At 40.6% G+C, this 17,764-nt stretch overlaps 1 long non-coding RNA gene across 4 annotated transcripts in view; it reads left to right on the forward strand.

Moving 5' to 3' along the window:
- The first annotated feature begins 1,015 nt into the window (after window positions 1–1,015).
- The window catches only part of LOC113916789, a 101,508-nt gene continuing 84,759 nt past the window's right edge, over window positions 1,016–17,764 (forward strand). For all 4 annotated transcript variants that reach the window (XR_003518033.2, XR_003518032.2, XR_003518031.2 and 1 more), the window contains exon 1: window positions 1,016–1,104. This is a non-coding gene — a long non-coding RNA (uncharacterized LOC113916789). The remainder of the gene's footprint in view (window positions 1,105–17,764) is intronic.

The following is a 17,764-nucleotide window of genomic DNA, read 5'->3' on the forward strand; positions in this document are numbered from 1 at the left end:
TTTGCTACACTGGTCAGTATCTTTATCAAATATCTCTTCGTTGTCTTAGATCACCATCCAACAATAACTTCTACTCCTTTTTTAGTCATTCAAGAATCTGTATAACACAACAGAAGTGCCAGGAATTGGTTGGATCAGGGAATGCAGGTTAATGGTTAGGCCACCCTTGATACTTTGGTTAAGCTCCATATCTTTTCTTGATTATATCAGCATTTTCTCAGCTTCTTTTATTTGAGGAAATACATTTTGTTTTGAGAAAATGCCGAGTTATGATTCAACAGTGTAGAAAGTGAGGTAAAGTTTAGAGATATTTTGTAAGTGGTACTCTAAACCAGACTTTTGTCCTAAAGACTTTTTTCTTCCTTTTTTCCCATCTTTCTACAGCATTTATTTCCTCTGGTTCAAGCTATCTATAGCGGAAAGAATGACTCAGAGATTTAACATCGGTGTTATTTTAAAAGCAATCATCTGCAAAATTTAGATTCTTTCTACAATGACTGCCTTGAAAAATGAAAAATTCAGTCACACAATTGGTTTTTTGGCCTTGAGAATATCAAGCAGTTTATTTGACTGACTTTTGCTAGAGTGACTGTTTAGTCTTTTGTGAGATGATGTGCCCCTTAGGTAGGACAGTCTGCCAAGTTGTTCCCAAAGCATTTGGGACTCACAGCTCTTTGCACCCCAATTATCGGCACAGCTTCTAGACCATCCACTTAGCTACCCAGACATCTTGTAGGGCACAGGTTTTTTGTTTTGTTTTGTTTTGTTTTTAAAGATTTTATTTATTTATTTGAGAGAGAGAGAATGAGAGAGCGCATGAGAGGGAAGAGGGTCAGAGGGAGAAGCAGACCCCCCGCTGAGCAGGGAGCCCGATGTGGGACTCGATCCCGGGACTCCAGGATCATGACCTGAGCCAAAGGCAGTCACTTAACCAACTGAGCCACCCAGGTGCCCTTGTAGGGCACAGATTTAAGGGAACTGGTTCTAACAAGTCATTTTTGCTCCTTTATTCCATAGGTTTTCTTCTTCCAGACCCAATCTGAGGGCAGAGTGTTTTCCTTCCACTCTTTACTATTTTTGTTCACCTACAGTTGCTGTTCAAAGGTAACCTGGAAATTGTTCACAGGGAGAAATTTATGATGCAGTGTATGAGACTATAGTCCTATGCTTTGCATGGTTACTATAGCTCACATATCAGTCAGAGTTGTAATCAATAACTAGTTGCGGGGTAAATGAATAAAAGAATGATTCAATGACAATAACCAAAAATCAGTGGGTAAAAATGAATATAGGAGTTGCTAAGTAATAAGATACCATAGGAATGACTTAAATATTTTTACCAGATTGCATTTTTTTCCAAGTAAGAAATATTTTCAGTTCCAATGTTAGCAACTTAGAATGTCCTATTGTTTCACCCAGTGTCCAGGAAGGAAACAACATATTCAAACGCACCATTGAAAGAGTTTAATGGAGGGAGTGTTTACAGTGATGAGGACAGGAGTACATATAGTAACACAACAAAAGATGGTGTAGTACCTTGGAGCCAGTGAAAGCAGGAGTTTTGAGGGGCTCTGTGGAAAGAAGTTTGTTACTGGAATATAGAGAGAGGAGCTGGGTGGAAACACTTACTCAATAGAAATTGTGGCCTTAAGTAGAGGGTCAGACCTGACTTGTGTTGATGTGGTAGCGAGGTTGCTACTGGAATAAAAGTGCTTGCCTTATTCTCCACTAATCTTGTAATTTCTTGGTGCATGTCTTCCATTGGTTGGACTAGAAACTGGAGGACAAAGAAACCTATTGGTGTAGTCCCTAGAGGTTAGTCTTGGGCCTCAGAGCAGAGTGGAGAGTGAATCTGGAGGGGCAAGCAAAACTATCAAGATGCCTTCCTTACTAGCTGAGGTGGCTAATTGGACTACGAACTAGTGACACTTTCTCCATATCTATATATGCAGGGTAATCGAAAGTAGGAAAAATATGTGCGTCAACAGTGAAGGTCTAGCAAAAAGAAAAACAAGTATTGCAACAGAAAAGAAAAACAGAGCTTCAATCTATTTTAGATTCCTAATGGTGTCATTTGTAGAAAATCAAAGTGAAACAGCATTAATGTCCCTCAAATTTATTTGATAAAAGGGCTAAAAATTGTGCACATATTTTTCTTTTTTTACCATTTATGTTAGAAAGAAAAAAAGTCTTCAATTCTGTCTTTAAAAAATGCATTGGGTTCTCTAAAAATGGAGTCTGTACAGGGATCCTTTGAAGGAGTGCTTTCAGGAGACATCTTCAAGGATCTGAAGAAAGCAGGAAAGTGCAGGGGAGGAAGCTAAACAGAGGTGTGGTACTGCCTCCTAGTATCAGCCTGATTCCACAGGGAGCTCTGGAGTGTGAATGGTACCACGAGACTGTCCTGCAAGGAGGCTAGGCAGAGAATGGGTCTTTAGGTGCAGACTACTCTGCTGGTGGTGGACGTATTCCTCCCAGTCATCACCAGGCAAGGGAGCTCTCCTTGGCTGATGGCAGATGTCCCGAAGAGGGTGCATCTGTGAACCACTAGAAACCAACACCAGCAGCCAGGGGATGGGTGCATTGGCCTAATAAAGGAGATCCTAATAAAGTCACATCTGCTAGATACACGTAAGCTGGTAGGCAGAATCCTCCTTACCCTCAAATATTCCCGAATTCTAACTTCAGGGGCTGAGTACGTCTTTTATTACACTGCAGAACACAGTAAATCAGCTCATCTCTGACTAAATGTCAACCAGGGAGAGTTATTTCTGACATTGTTTGTTGCCATTGTGATTGTTGTGCTGTTTCGGGTTAAACCTGAATAGCTGTGGCTTTGAACCTTATGGCAGTCCCTCAGATAACAGAAGTCAGAAACCCATCCCCATTACAATTACAATCATAGCTCTAACTTAACCCCAAATCAAGATTCTCACAAAACTTTGGCATCTAGTATAAAACAAAAAGTTAAATAGGGATGTAGAAACTTACTGTTATTATTAGGTCATTATTTATTATACATTTTGACAGCAGGTGGATAAGAACTTTCCAATCACAAGTTACAACCTTGAGGAAATGAATAGGTATCAGGCTATCTTAGCTGGCATGTCTGCAGCCGATGATTTTTCTATTCATAACTTTTTAAACTGTGGCACTTTAATGCATGGTACTGCTAATTTATTTTTTTCCAGCATCGTTTGTACAAAGTCTCCTAAAATCCATCACACTTGAGAACAGAGTCTAGACGGTTATTACGACACAATGAAAGGGAAACCTGGCAAATAAAAAAGGGAAAGTGAATAGAAGTGCTGATTAAAGTAACAGTAGAGTTTATATGAGACTCCTTTTAAATTTGTATTTTCCAAATTTCATCTTTTGGAAGACTGAAATCACACTAAAGTATTGTAGTACTGGAAGTCAGCTTTATTTTATAGGCCTAAAGAGGAAAGAAGAAATATTTGCATTTATTTCTCCATAGAAAGAGTTCTGCAACCTAATTAAATAAATATTATGGCAGTGCATTCGAATAGTTTGCCTATCTGTGAGGAAAGAAAATGCTGTTTTCCTAAAGCCTTACATTTTCTGTCACTGTTGAAGAGAAGAAAGGCAAGTCAGCCATTGCTGAATAAATTGTTTTATCAAATCTATATCAGATTTGAGGAAGGCAGCTTTTTTTATGGGAACTAAAGATGTGAAATTCACATAATCCGGTCCTTGAATACAATCTTTCCATTTAGGTTTCCAGAAGATCTCCTACTTCAGTTTTAGAGCCATCTGCTGTTGTCTTTTGCCGCTGAGTATGTGGATGGATAATTTCTCTGGGTGCGGTTAAATGAAGAAACGTGTTCTGGGATCTGGAAAAGCTAACACATAAATGATAACATCTGTGAAAGGTGTGAAGAAAGGGAGGAGGTAGAGCACGCACGTTAGGCACACACTGTCAGTACAGAAGTCCAAGTTTCAGGCAAATAAGCTGAATGGAACAATGATTTCCAGAACGCAAACTCATCCCTGTCAAAGGGGTAGAAAGGACAAATAATTGGTCAGATGCATTCACGTGGCATGGAGAGGCACAAGCAACTCAACTGATGCCCTAAAGAAACAAAAAACAAAACCAACCCTGCTTGAATGAAAGACTAATGAAAACTTTCCAATCTGAGATTTGAATGAGTCCGTTTGTTAACACCGAATTTCGTTAAGACCGAAGTGTCATGACGGAGCTTGTCTTTTCTTCACAGGGATCATGGTTTTTGTTCTTTCTTGGTCCTTGCATCACATCCCCCTGTTGTAAGACATTGGCAGATGAGCTTCGTAGCAATCCTTTTCCGGGAGGGGTGTCCAGTCCTTCATATGGCAAAGTCACAGTTTGGCAGGTGTGAAGAGATTTAATTCCACTAAAAGCCTACAGCAGAGGTTGCCTTCTCATATTCAACACAGAGGATGCCCATTGGACGATTAATGCAATTTTCACATCCTTTTCAATTTGGCTCTACAGTGTCTCTTTCAATGACCATAATTCTCTGACTGATAACTTTTTCCGGATGGACCAATGAAAGCATTCTCACCACTTCAGATTAATGTGGAGAAAGTTTTTCATTAAGTCTTTATTCTTAGTGTTAAGCATCTTATTTTTTAGTGTCAATTTGAGCTTAGAGCACTGCCAAGTGTTTGGACCTCAAGTTCCAAGCAAAGGATTAAGCCAGAGGCAGAAGCCTCTATTCGTCTTATTTCTGTATCTCCAACCGCCTATCCTCCTCTTCATGCCCACCCACCTTTCCACCTTTTTCAAGGCTGAACTCAACTCCCATTTCTCCCTTTAAACCTTCCCTGGCCTCAGGGTGCCTGGGTGGCTCAGTCAGCATCTGCCTTCCACTTAGGTCACGATCCCAGGGTCCTGGGATTGAGCACTGTGCCTGACTTCCTCATCCTCTCCCTCTGCCTTTCCGCCCCCCCCCCCCAGCTTGTGCTCTCTCTCTCTCAAATAAATAAATAAATAAATAAATAAATAAATAAATAAAGTGAAAATAAACCTTTCCTGGCACCTCTAGTATTTATTGGACACGCTGAACAACTCATGACTGCATTGGTGAGCCTTCTTGCCACAGTAGGGCTGGGCTTCCCACACCCCAGCCTGCACCAGCATTACCAGGAGGGTTTGTTAAACACAGATGTCCAAGCCCCAGTTCACAGCTTCTGATTCTGTAGGGGTGGGAAGGGGCCCTGAGCATTTGCATTTCTAGCAAGTTCTCAGGGGAAGCCGATGCTGCTGGTCCAGGGACCACACGTGGAGAACCTCTGCTGTGGGGATGACCTTTTTCTCCTCCACCCACTGCCGCATTTGAGCTCACTTTTCAAAACTCTTCTCCATATCATAATTTTCTAGGGCTGCTGTAATAGAATACCACAGACTGGGTGGTTTAAACAACAGAAACATATTTTCTTACAGTTCTGGAAGCTGGAAATCCAAGGTCAACGTGTCAGCAGGGTGGGTTTCTTCTGAGGCCTCTCTGCTTGGCTTGCAGATGGCTGTCAGGCTGTCCTCACATGGTCTTGTCTCTGTGATGTCTCCCTGGGTATCCTGAATCTCCTCTTCTTATAAGGACACAGATTGGATTGGAACCCATCCTAATGGCCTCATTGAAGCTGAATTGCATCTGTCAAGGTCCTATCTCACAGTACAATCACATTCCAAGGAACGAAGGGTTAGGGGTTCAACATAAGAATTTAGGGGGACACAGCTCAGCCCAGAAGAGTAGCAAACTCAGATACCTAAAAGGGCCCAGATAGTTCTGCAAATCTATGCATTTGGTGAGATGTAAGACATGAGAAATGAAAAGTGGTCATGCTGGTGTCTTCCCGATGGATCATAAACATCTTCACAGAATATATAGACTGTTCAGACTGAGCTACACAGTGACCATATTTGGGACACGGTTACTGTTCAGACACGGTCACACTGCAAACACAAAAATGACTAATCCCCACCCCCTTTTGTCTGCTACTTTACCCACGATAACTCTAAACCTCAATTTAACTCTTCTGCCTCCTACATAAAAATTAATAATCAGTCATGAAAAACGCCACCTCCTGACGTCCTCCAGTCCACACCGCGTTCCATCTTCCTTAAATCCTCCTCAGAATCCTCCAAAACAGGTCCACATCCCATAAGAAGTTCCTCCCAGCTCCTCCCAACTGCCCCGAAATGACTGTGGTTCCTCAGGAATGCGCTTCTCCTGTGCCCATATAATTATGTTCAGTAATGGGAACTCTGACCCAGCTCTGTTCCCAGTGCTCCTTCATCACCGGGCTTTATGGACAGTAGGAATGATGTGGTTGTCTCTAACATGAGAATGGGTTTCGAATGATGTGCCATTTCTCAAGGTATTCAAAATAAACAAGATGCAACCTCATGCATGTCACATCCCAGAAGCTGTGGGCATGTTTTGCCAGCAGCATATTGCCAGCTCACTGCCCTTGTTCAAAGGTTTCAGCCTTCTACTGTGAGATCTTTGACATCTTCAGTTCTTATCAGTTTTTCTCACCCTTCATGGACACAGTGAGAGTAAGCTGTGAAAAAAGGCAGTGTTTCCTGTTTACAACCTTTGCCTCATTCAATTTACATTCACAGCTACTAGTGAGGTATGGTAGATTCGTTTTAAAAATGAGGAAACTGGTCCTCAGAGATGTAGGTGTCTCCACCAACCTTAATATCAATAGTGTGACCAACTGCATACAGTAATTAAGTAAAAACGTCCAGGCCTGAACCCAGGTTCCTGTGTATCTTTTAGCTCTACTGCTGCTCCCTCAGCCTCCCAGGAACCTGGTCCCTGCCATGGAGTGGAAACAATGCTCTCCTCTGCTCTTGTGTGTTTTGTTTTCCTTCCCTTCTAGAACATAACATTCTTCAAGTTAGAGATGGTGTTATGTATTTCTCTGGCATCCCATGGAGATAGATCCAATGTAATGCTGAGCACATAGCCGACCCTCAGTAAGAAGTCACTGACTGAATGAAACTCATAACCATTTCTCAGAGGCCAACAAAGGGAAGACATTGTTTTGGAGCAGGGAAAGTTTTCTGTCTTTGTGTCACTGTTGCAGGACCAGAGGCTGTAGTTACTTTAATTCTTCAGGGTGCTTGGCTGCAAAGAATTCTTCCTACCTCACAGTTTTTCTTATTATGGTTTCTGCACTGAAAACTGTTGGGAGGTTCAGACTTCAATTCCATGTTCACTTCCTGGGATTTGGTGCGGATTAGAAATACACCTGAGGAGAAGTTGGTGGAGACTGTGATGTGCTATCCAGACCCTCCTTTAAGGAAGGATTTGTTGCTCCAGCTGTTGGGGGCACTATAGTCATCAGCCTTCACCCATCAGCCCCTGCTGGGCTGCCTGAGCTACAGTGAGCTCTACTGCTCGCAAGGGTGGCACCTTCTCCTGGAATGAGGAGTGATTAATCGGTGCAGGTTTGAAGTCTTGGCCATCTTGGTCTAACTCAGGACAACTCTGAAGGGATCCCATGCATCAGCGCTGTCCATTAAGTTGTTGAGGTTGTCCTGAGTCAGGATGTGACTCAACTTCTTTTGCCAAATCCTGCTTTCTTTTCTTTCCTTCCTCCGGTGTTGAATCTTAGGGCTTTCCTAAATAAACGTTTTTGCACGTTAAACTGTCTTAGAGTCTGCTTCTTGCAAAAACCAGCTTGAGACAGAGAAGACTGGTGGGCAGTGAAGGTGTGGGGAGAAGGAAGGGCTTAGTTGATTCATGTGAAGAAGATGAACACTGTTTGAAGCCTCAAGAACATAAATGAATAGAATGTGTTTGGCTGTGGTCTGTTACAGCGGGCCATGCATTACATGGAGAATGTCTGGGTATGTCTTGTGGTGTTGTTAAACACCATTTATGCCTCTTTTACCCTGAGGGTGATGAAAAGGAAGGGGCACAGGCTGGAGAGGGCTTCTCTGAGCTACTTGGGGCCGCTCAGGGTTCATTCAGCTGCTTAATATCTTTCTAGGTCCTCTTCCTTTAAAGCTAAGTAGACAGTTTATTTGCTTTTATAATGTTTGCGTGATCTGGATCATTCTTAATCCAGTGAATAGGGCCTGTGTGCATCATGATGGCCCTCCTGCTTTCTCCCTAACACTGTTGGTAATCCCTGAACTTCTGACTGAGTGCATGACATTTTTTTTCATTTCCACTCAAGTTCAAGCCTGGTAATAAAGACTTCAGGTGGTCATTGGTTTACTCTTTTAATCTTCCTTTCTTCCCTGGAAACAAAGGCACAGGCAATTTACTAATTAGCATTATTTTGGCTGTGATGTACACAGTGGCAAGCTTGGGGCTCCATTTACTCCTATACGTTCCCTATCACTTAGATGAATTTTGGGGTGCTGTTGGCACCAGGCCTCCCTCTGGAGTTTCCTCAGCAGGACTAATTTGATATACTGCCTCAACAAATCCCATGAGCCCTGCCTGATTTGGAACCAAGGGTAAAGGTAGTTTATTGGGGCAATAACAACGGAACTGTTCTGTCTGAGACAGCCAAATAATTTCCTCTCTGCGCCAGTCCAATACTATTTCCCTTAATCTTCTTAATGCCTAAGAAGCTGCTTCTTCCAATGTCCTTAAAGCCATTTTCTCCCCTGAAGGTTAATGCCCTGAGGGGAGGGCAGGCCCATCATTTCTGCTCCTTTGGGCAGGCAGCCTATTTTCTTTAGTTTCATTTGGCATTATATTAAAATGGCTCAGTGTTAAAACATATGATTCATAGTCATTGATGGTGTGGGTTAAGCTAAGACCCCACGTTGCCTCATCCAAGAGTCCTTTAAGACAGCACAAAACTGGCTACCTGAGTCCTCCTGGGTCTCTTGCCCATTGGGACTGCTGATGACCCATTAGCCTACTCACCCAACTTGTGTCCTTGTCGGCTTCTAGGATCCCGTCTCTCTTGGTGCCTAACTCAACTTTGTTCCCATTTCCTCCATATTCCTGCACAGTTTGTCCCTACACTGAGTTTCCTGTCTTTCTACCCTTCCTTAACTACCCTGGAAAGGACTTCACTCCAGTCAACTGACATCTTCCATCTCTGACTACTTCTGGTTTAGGGGAAGGAGGGGCCAAGGCTGGACTGGTGTGAGCGCCACCCTTGAATCTTTAGTGACTTCACTGAAATCTACTTTGTTTCACTGTTTAATCAATGCCTCCATTCTCAAATTTTTAAAACCCTCTTTTCTGCCTAAAACAGTTCCTGAATTCTATTCACAATTCTGGTGTGCCTGTCCAACTAGCCTCGTATTTTCTCAGCTGTCCTCTTGGATGAAGACCTGCTGTGCTCTGTTGCCAACACTTTTTGATGGAAAGGGACCAGGACACCTTGACCTGGAAACCCTCTGCCTATAACCACTCCCTCCAGGTTTCTACTATTTTTTTTTGTTCAGAGTCATTTTTGGTGAACTTATAAGGAATGGGATTTTTTGGTAGCTTTATGGTAATCATCTATGTGGTACATGAAAAACTAGATCATAAAACTTTAATTGTAGAGGATTATTTTTATTATTTATAATCCCCTCTTCCATTTTTTATGGATTAAATTACAAATTGCTTAGTTTCATTCAAAAAGAGGGCATGTGCTGTTGAGACTTTTTCAATTAGTTGTCTTCTTAGTGATCTCCTTTATATTAGCTATTAATGTCTGTATCCAAATGCTGTCAGGATTTTAGCAAGTTCTTAAAAACCCGAAAGGTGTATTTTAGAAGTTGGGGCTGGAAGTGGCACCCTTCTCATCTCCTTTCGCTGTGTGATCCAATCAGTTGTGGCTTTGGTCCACTCTGCCTCTCTTTGGCTATCTGGGCCTTAGTTTAATTATGAACAAAATGAATGTCTTGTACCAGATGACCTCTAAATTCCTCTCCAGACGTGGCATTCTATGTGTCTATGAAAATTATCAACATTTTGAAGTTTGGGATTAGACATTCCAAATCACATTTGAATATGCCATTTTGAAAAACATTACACTTGCTTTTGTTCAGAAATATTTTTTTCCACACCCTGATTGCAGAATTGTTAGAGGCAGGATCTCTCAAATGAGACTCAAATGGGAGAAGAAAAGAGGGGGAAGGGAGAACTGAGTTTCAAGAACTGAATGAACACTTCACAGATTGTAAGTAGCTATCTTCCAGTGGGCCCTGAATTATGGGAAAGGAAAAAAAAATGTAGAACAAAGATTTAAACTAAGTATTGGGAGATTTTTGTGGTTCCAAAAGTGGGGTAAGTGTCAGTAAGGAGTGTACTATTGATTCTTTCCACTGCAGTGAACTCATTGCTAAGGATTTCTTTACCCCAAACAACAACTTTGTCACCTTGATCTTGAATCCTTCCCTTATCCTTCTTCAGTAATATATTGGTAAAACATTTTATACACACACACACATATATATTTGCATATATGATAAATACATTCATGTTTATATATTTATAATTTATCTACCAAATCAGAGAGAAATCCCATATATCTTGGATATATATTATACAAATATATATGCATTAGGTATCTCTCTGTTTTGGTAGCTAAATTATAGTAAGTACAATATCCTGTTATGTATGCTAGCTGGAAATAAAAAGTTTTCCATGGAATAAAGAGTAGGCCTTCATAGACATTTATTTTCCATGTCACATTCTTTTTTCTGCACTGGCTTCTCATCTGAGTCCAGGCAGATCTTTCTTTTTTGAATTTCTGGTAACTAAGGACATTTGTGTCTTTCTGTGTAATCTCTTCAAACCTTATAATCCAGTTAAGAATGCCCATTTCACATATTGAGCAGTAATTGATTCCCTTAATGGGCATTTCCATGAACCATTCTCTCTCTTTCCCAGACACTTTTTATCTGTCTGGACAAGTTTCTTTCAATAGCTGTCTACAGCATTCAAGCCTTTTTTTCCCCCCATACCTGATTCACTTCCGTCTGTTATACTCTTTGTGACTTCTACTTCCCTCCAAGCCCTCTGTCCTCTGTCCCCAATCCTATTTCCAATGTCTTGGTCTCCAGTTCAAGTATTCATTCTCTTGCTCACTGATTTCTTTTCAGTCATTAAATTATAATTTTAAAACTTCTAAATATGATATTTATGATTAATGTCGCTTCCACCTCATGTTGGAGCAAAGATATATACAATATTATTTTGGACATATATGTATATATTTTAGGAAGATGTATTTCTTCCATGGGTTCTGGAAGAAGAAGCTTCTTTGCAGTGCTGATGGACTGACTGTCTAAATGAAATAATATTTTTTAAGACACCTAGCTTGGGGTTAGACTTCTAGAAGGTACTCTGTAAATAAATGACCTTTTCACTGTCATTGTGGACTTTCATAAAACTCAGCCGATGAATCAGGGAAGATGTTTTGCTCAAGAAGGTTCAACTTACCTAGATCCCTCACTTCATACTGTTAGTGTCTATTCTGCCTATTCACAAGGCCCCCACAGACATACTTCTCATTTTCTCATGGCATGAAACAAGGATTTATGTTTCCACAAATCAAGCTTTTCAAGAGAGATTCACTGTCATTTCCAGGCCCAAAATTCCCATGGAAGGAATTAGTATTCATTCATCTTGTGTGAGGTCCTCACTTCCTGACCTATCCAAAAGGTTTAGGTCTTAGGGAGGATGGGATTAACCAAATTTAGATTTTGCTAGGGGGCATCTGTAGTACACATTCCACAGAGAGGGCAGAGAATTAAAAACTCTCCCAGGCAGCTATTCATACCTTTTGCTCTCTTCTTCTTCTTCTTTGTTTTTAAAGATTTCATTTATTTATTTGAGAGAGAGAGAGAGAGAGCATGAGTGTGGGTGGGGGGAAGGGCAGCAGGAGGGGGAGAGAGAATCTCAAGCAGACTCCCTGCTAAGTGTGGAGCCCGACTCTGGGCTGGATCTCATGACCCTGAGATCATGACCTGAGCCAAAATCAAGAATTGGATGCTTGATCAACAGAGCCACCCAGGCACTCTTCTGAAGCCTCCAACATCACCTCTTCATTTCTCAGTATCAGCCTTGCTTTTAATTTCACTGAAACATAAAAGCAATTAAAAAAGAGAATTTGACATGTTCTGTTAGTAAATCGAATATTTCTTTTCTTTTCCTTAACTCCAATAACCATGGTTGATCTGTCCTCCCTCGTTCTGTCTAAAGTCATTTCCTCTACTTTATCATTAGTTCCCGTTTTCTCTCTGTTACCCCAGGACTTCTCTCTTCCTGCATCATCAGTTTTCCCTCTCACTATGTAATATCTGTAAGTATATGAATGAACCATAAAATCTTCTGTTTAAAAAAATCCTCCCTTTACCCACATGTTCCTCCTGCTATGACTCCATCTCTCTGCTCCTCTTGGAAAACCCTCTTAAAAGAGTTACCCATGTTCTATATTTTCCTTTCATTCTTCTTGAACATCCTATTGTTAGGCTTTCTTCCCCACTACTTCTCATAAACTATTCTTGTCATGGTCACCAATGACTGAAAGTTGTTAGATTCAAAGGTAAATTTCAATCTTCATTATATTTTAACCATTAGCAACATTTGTCATAGTTTATCATTTCTTCCTTCCTAAGACATTTTTTTAAACCAGGTAAACAGGGAATTAATTTGGTTAGTTAAAGTATTAGAACTCAACACGTATTCTACACAAAGCACTACTAAAATCCATTAAATACTCCTTGTCAAAATATAGATGATAAGCATTTGAGATACATTCTGGTTCTGCTGATAAATGAACTGAGAGTTGTGCCTTCCATAGTTTTTAAAACTGAGGCTAAATTATTTAATAAATCTGGATGTGCAGTAAGCCAATGCCCCTTCAGAGAGGAGTTAATTTTTCTCTGCTATCTGAGAATGTTCATTTATTTCTACTACATAAACCATTACTCAAGATCTATAACTCCTACATCCATAAAGAATCATCATACTCTTAATGGACTGGTGATCCTTTAGCCTAATCCACAAAAAATAAAACGGTTCTTTTCTAAAATACAGGATGTTCCCCCCTCTTAACTCTAATGCAGGAGAAAGATATCCTGAACATCTACTTTATGATGTTACATCACTGTTATAGGTCCACCAACACAACACATCCTGATTTAAATTCACACCATACATCTTTTAGTGATTACATCTTATAATGGTATATAAATGTTTGCTGTTATTATCTCTAGGCATCTCAAACATACCACATCTAAAATTAAACATTTTATTGTTCATCTTCCAATCACCTTCAAACCACAGAAGGCATAGACAATTAAATACTTTCCCAATTAGTTCTTTCTTCTCAACTTCCAAATCTCCTCTTCATTTTACTCTCAGACCATAATATTGCTTCTTATTTCACTGAAAAAACCTATTCCTCATGCTGACTTTTCCAATTCAAGTGAAGGCAATTCTTTTCTCCCGGGTACATAGACCAAAATACTTGGTGTCAGGACTGTCCCATTTTTCTTATTATAACTCATGTCTAATCTGTCAGCAGATCCAGTTGGTTTTATAGAATTCAGTAATTTTCACCATGGTTACCACTCTATACCAAGAAGTGTCCAATTACCTCTTGACTGGACAACCTCAAGTGGGTAACTGACCTCCCAGTGTCCACCTTTGCTCCTCTTCATTTTTTTTTTAACCCTTAAAGCATCCTGAGTATTTATTGTCTGCTTTCCTTACTAGAGGGTCACTACCATAAGAACAGGAACCTTTTCCCTTTTGTTTACTGCTATATTCCTAGCACCTAGGACTGTGCTTGGCATATCGTAGGCATTCAAAGCAATGTTAGTTGAAAGATCCGCTAATTTGTGAGCTCCTTGTCAAACAAGGGCCTTGGCTTATCAAATTTTGTATTTCTTGTACATAATGCATTATAGGCAAAGAGCAGGTGCTCAAAATATATTTGTTCAATGAATCCCTGAGTTATTGGAGAGTAATACAAGAAAGTCCAAATTCCTCTCTAGCTCCTTTTACAGGTTGTCTTTTGTTTCCTTCATTGTAAGGGCACTATAAAAAGTCAAAGGGATAAATCTCTCCAGAATTAATAAAGGATCATTTGTTAGGATGAAGATCTGCAGATCACAGTGGATAAAAAAACCTGGAGGTAGGGATTTGATTCAATAGGGAGCACCAGAACAGAGCTACCTGGGAGATTATTTGCAGGGAGATGAGGTCATGGACTCTACCTGGGACGTTACAACACCTCTTGCGGCAGGATAATGGAGTCTATGAGTTTTCAGAAACTGAAGAAAAAATATCCTGAGACTTTAGCATAGTGAGAAATAGCTGTTGTCCCATATTTTATCCCTTCATTCTTAACTTTCTGTTTCCTCCATTCCTTCTTTCTTTCCTTCATTCATCTACTTGTATTGAGCACTTACTATGTGTCAGACATATGATGAAATGAAGAGACAGGAAAGATTCTTTTATCTATAGAGTGGATGGCACTGGATTGAGGGGGAGGAAGGAGGAGACAGGCTGAGAAGTACAAACAGAATAAGGTGATAAAAGCTTTAATGTGTTTATAAGAAGACGCAGATACACCCAAGGTGCCATTCCCACACATGAGGACGAGACTGTGGGAAAGAGGATTTTCCCAGGAGATTTTGAAATTTGTTCTGAATTTTAAATAATGAATATGAAGCTAGCTGATAGAAAGGAGAAAGACACTTTGGATAGAGGTGATAGCACTGTAGATATGCTGAGAGTACAACAGGGTATGTTCTAGAAACTACACTGGTCCCATGTGTCTAGAGTAGAGAAGACATGTGAGTGTGATTAAGGAAATAAAGTTAAAGGCAGGCAGAAACCAAATTATGAAGTTCATAGAAACTAAAATGAGAAGTCAGGACTTATTCTGGGTGCTCCAGGAGGTAATTTTAGGATTCTAATCAGGAAAGTAAAATGACTACTCAGATTTGTGTGGTAGTAAGGTAATATTAAAAACAGGAGAGTCTCTTTCTTGAGAATTTTTGTGCCAAGCAATGCTTAAAAGCTATTCATTTAATTCTTCTACTAAACCCCTGGAAAAATATTAAGCTCATTCTAACATTAAGGAGACAGAAATTTAGACAACTTCCCATAGGGATATGGGAATTCTCAGAATTCTCAGACCTCTCACTTAAAACTCTGAAATTCTTAATCTCCACTACCAGGGTTGTGCCTAGAATAGAGGTGGATAGTGGTGGAGTTGGTGCAGGGAGATGAGTTAGCACACTATTTCACTATGTCTGGAGGGAAATGATAAGAGTGTGAACTGTGACAATGGCAGTGGAGATGAGGGAAAAGATGATTTTGAGACAAATGAAGGAGATATAATTTATAGGATGGTAACTAGCTAGATGTGGAAGAGCAAGTAAAAGAATGAATGTGAGGTTGATGGTCATGGTAAGTGGGTGGGAGGTAGGGCCATTCACAGAAATAGAGGTAGATCAGGCCTGGAAGGGGTCAGATGTGTGGAGTGTGAGGGGCTTGTAGAACATGGGCAGTTGGATATACAGGATTGAAGCCCCTTAGAGGGCTATGAGCTAGAGGACAACTAGCACATAAACATGGATAATTGACCAAGGGATGGTTGGTAGCATAATTAGAGCAGAGGGCTTAGGATAGAGCTATGGAAACTAAACATTTAGTAGATTACAAGAAGAAGAAAACCTGCAAAAAGAGTCTGAGAGGGAACAGAAGGAGAAAAAGAGTAAAGTGAGGAGAGAGCGAGATCCCAGACCCAGGAGGGATTCCAGATTGAGGAGATGGGAAATAATGGACAATATTACAACAAGGACAAGTAAGGTAAGAACAGAAATATGCCCATTTTATTGGATGGTATCAGGCTCATCGTTCAACTTATCCAAAGAAATCTACTTGGTAAGGAAGCTGGTGGAACCCTGTGGCAGATGGAGGGAGTAGTGGGAAGAAAGTGAGGGATTGGAACAGCCCAGGGGTAGGCAAGCGAGGTGTGAAATGCTGGCTAGAGCAGGCTGAGGTCATGGGAAGGATTTTTGGAAAGGGCTGTGGAAGTGATTTGGGAGGGATGGACTCCAAGAAAATATTGGAATGATGATTCTTTGATAACAATTATGTTGGGAAACCTCAGAAATAGATCTTTGACTTGTTTCAACTATGCATGTGAGGTGGGGGGAATTTATGTATATCCTTTTAGCTTTATTCAGACTTTCAATGTGCACAAATATTGCTACCTCTTTATGTACAAAATAGGCTTTTTAATTTCTTTCCTCCTTCTTTGCCTTTCTTTTTTTCTATCAACTGAAGCATAGGAACTTGGGGAATAGAAGCTGTGATTTTAATTCACCACCAGTGAGTGTTTTCTTTCAGTAAGTTAGTATTAGCAGTCCCTACCAGAGTGCTGCCAGGGGAAGATTTTGAGCTGGCCTAGGATCCCTGTTTGATACAGTGCAGGATCCAGAGTTATCAACAATGTCAAACTGACTATTTCCATAGCCCTATATCCCTCTCTTCGAAGCAGTCTTTGTCCTTGATCCCAGCTTTTGTTCTCTTGAGTGAAAGACTGAACAATGTCCTAGTTTAGGTGTTTCCATAGAAGGATCAGAAATAGCTTCTCCCTCTCTTAACTAGAGTAGGGGCACAGGAACCTATAATCACATAGAGCGACCATCGTGAACATTGTCATCATCTTTATGTTCAAAAGTAAAGACTTTAGATAAGTTGAAGTTCATTGATTTCAAAAGCATTTGATTGCAATGAGGATGGTTGGGGAGGGAGTAGAGATAGCAGGGGTAAAATGGATGGGGAAACTTCCTCAGATGGAGTTGTGTTTTTATTTTTTAAATTTTTTTATTGTTATGTTAATCACCATACATTACATCATTAGTTTTTGATGTAGTGTTCCATGATTCATTGTTTGTGTATAACACCCAGTTGTGTTTTTAAAGATTTTATTTACTTATTTATTTGAGAGAGAGAGAGAAAATGAGCAGGGGGGGGAGAGGCAGAGGGAGAAGCAGGCTCCCCGCTGAGCAAGGAGCTGAAGCCGGACTTGATCCCAGGACCCTGGGGTCATGACCTGAGCCAAAGGCAGACGCTTAGCCAGCTGAGCCACCCAGGTATCCCTGGAGTTGTATTTTTATACCTCAGAGACCGAGGATGCTGGAAGATGTAGAATACTAGGTTAGCTCTGTCCTTTGGCACTTGTATGTAGACTTTAACTTTTCAAGGATAAGTGTGGCAATCTGCACTTTCTTCACATCTGAGTGCCACTGGCTTCACTCATAGGCAGTATCAAATGGCCTGGAACCAGTGACATTTGCTTGTTCTGCCAGGGGTTTATGCCAACCCTACCTGGAATCTGTGGTTGTTCTGGTAAGGAGGACTTTGGTGCTCTAGCTGGGCACTAATGAATGTCTAAAATCTCAACAAAATCTTCACACTGGTTACTGTGGATACTCAATGGTAGTTTAAAAGCTGGCACTGACTGAGCTATAACCCGTAAGTTAGTCAATCAATAAGTAGTGTTTGGGAGCCTTAGCACAACTTGGCAAAAGTGGGACCAGCTGTGGTGAGTTGTTGGTTACATTTAAAAATTGAAGTTTGCCTGCTCTCCTGGTTTCCAGAGAAGCTCAAGGTGCTGAAGTCACTGATTACTTGCACACTTGTATCATGCTCACTAATTATTAAGAGTAACAACTGAAATTTGTATTATGCTTTCTATTTATACTTTCCCATATGTTACCTTATTTGAAGCTCATAACAACATTGAAGAGAAGGTAATTACT

The sequence above is a fragment of the Zalophus californianus genome, chromosome 1 (assembly GCF_009762305.2).
Source record: "Zalophus californianus isolate mZalCal1 chromosome 1, mZalCal1.pri.v2, whole genome shotgun sequence".
Lineage (NCBI taxonomy): Eukaryota > Metazoa > Chordata > Mammalia > Carnivora > Otariidae > Zalophus > Zalophus californianus.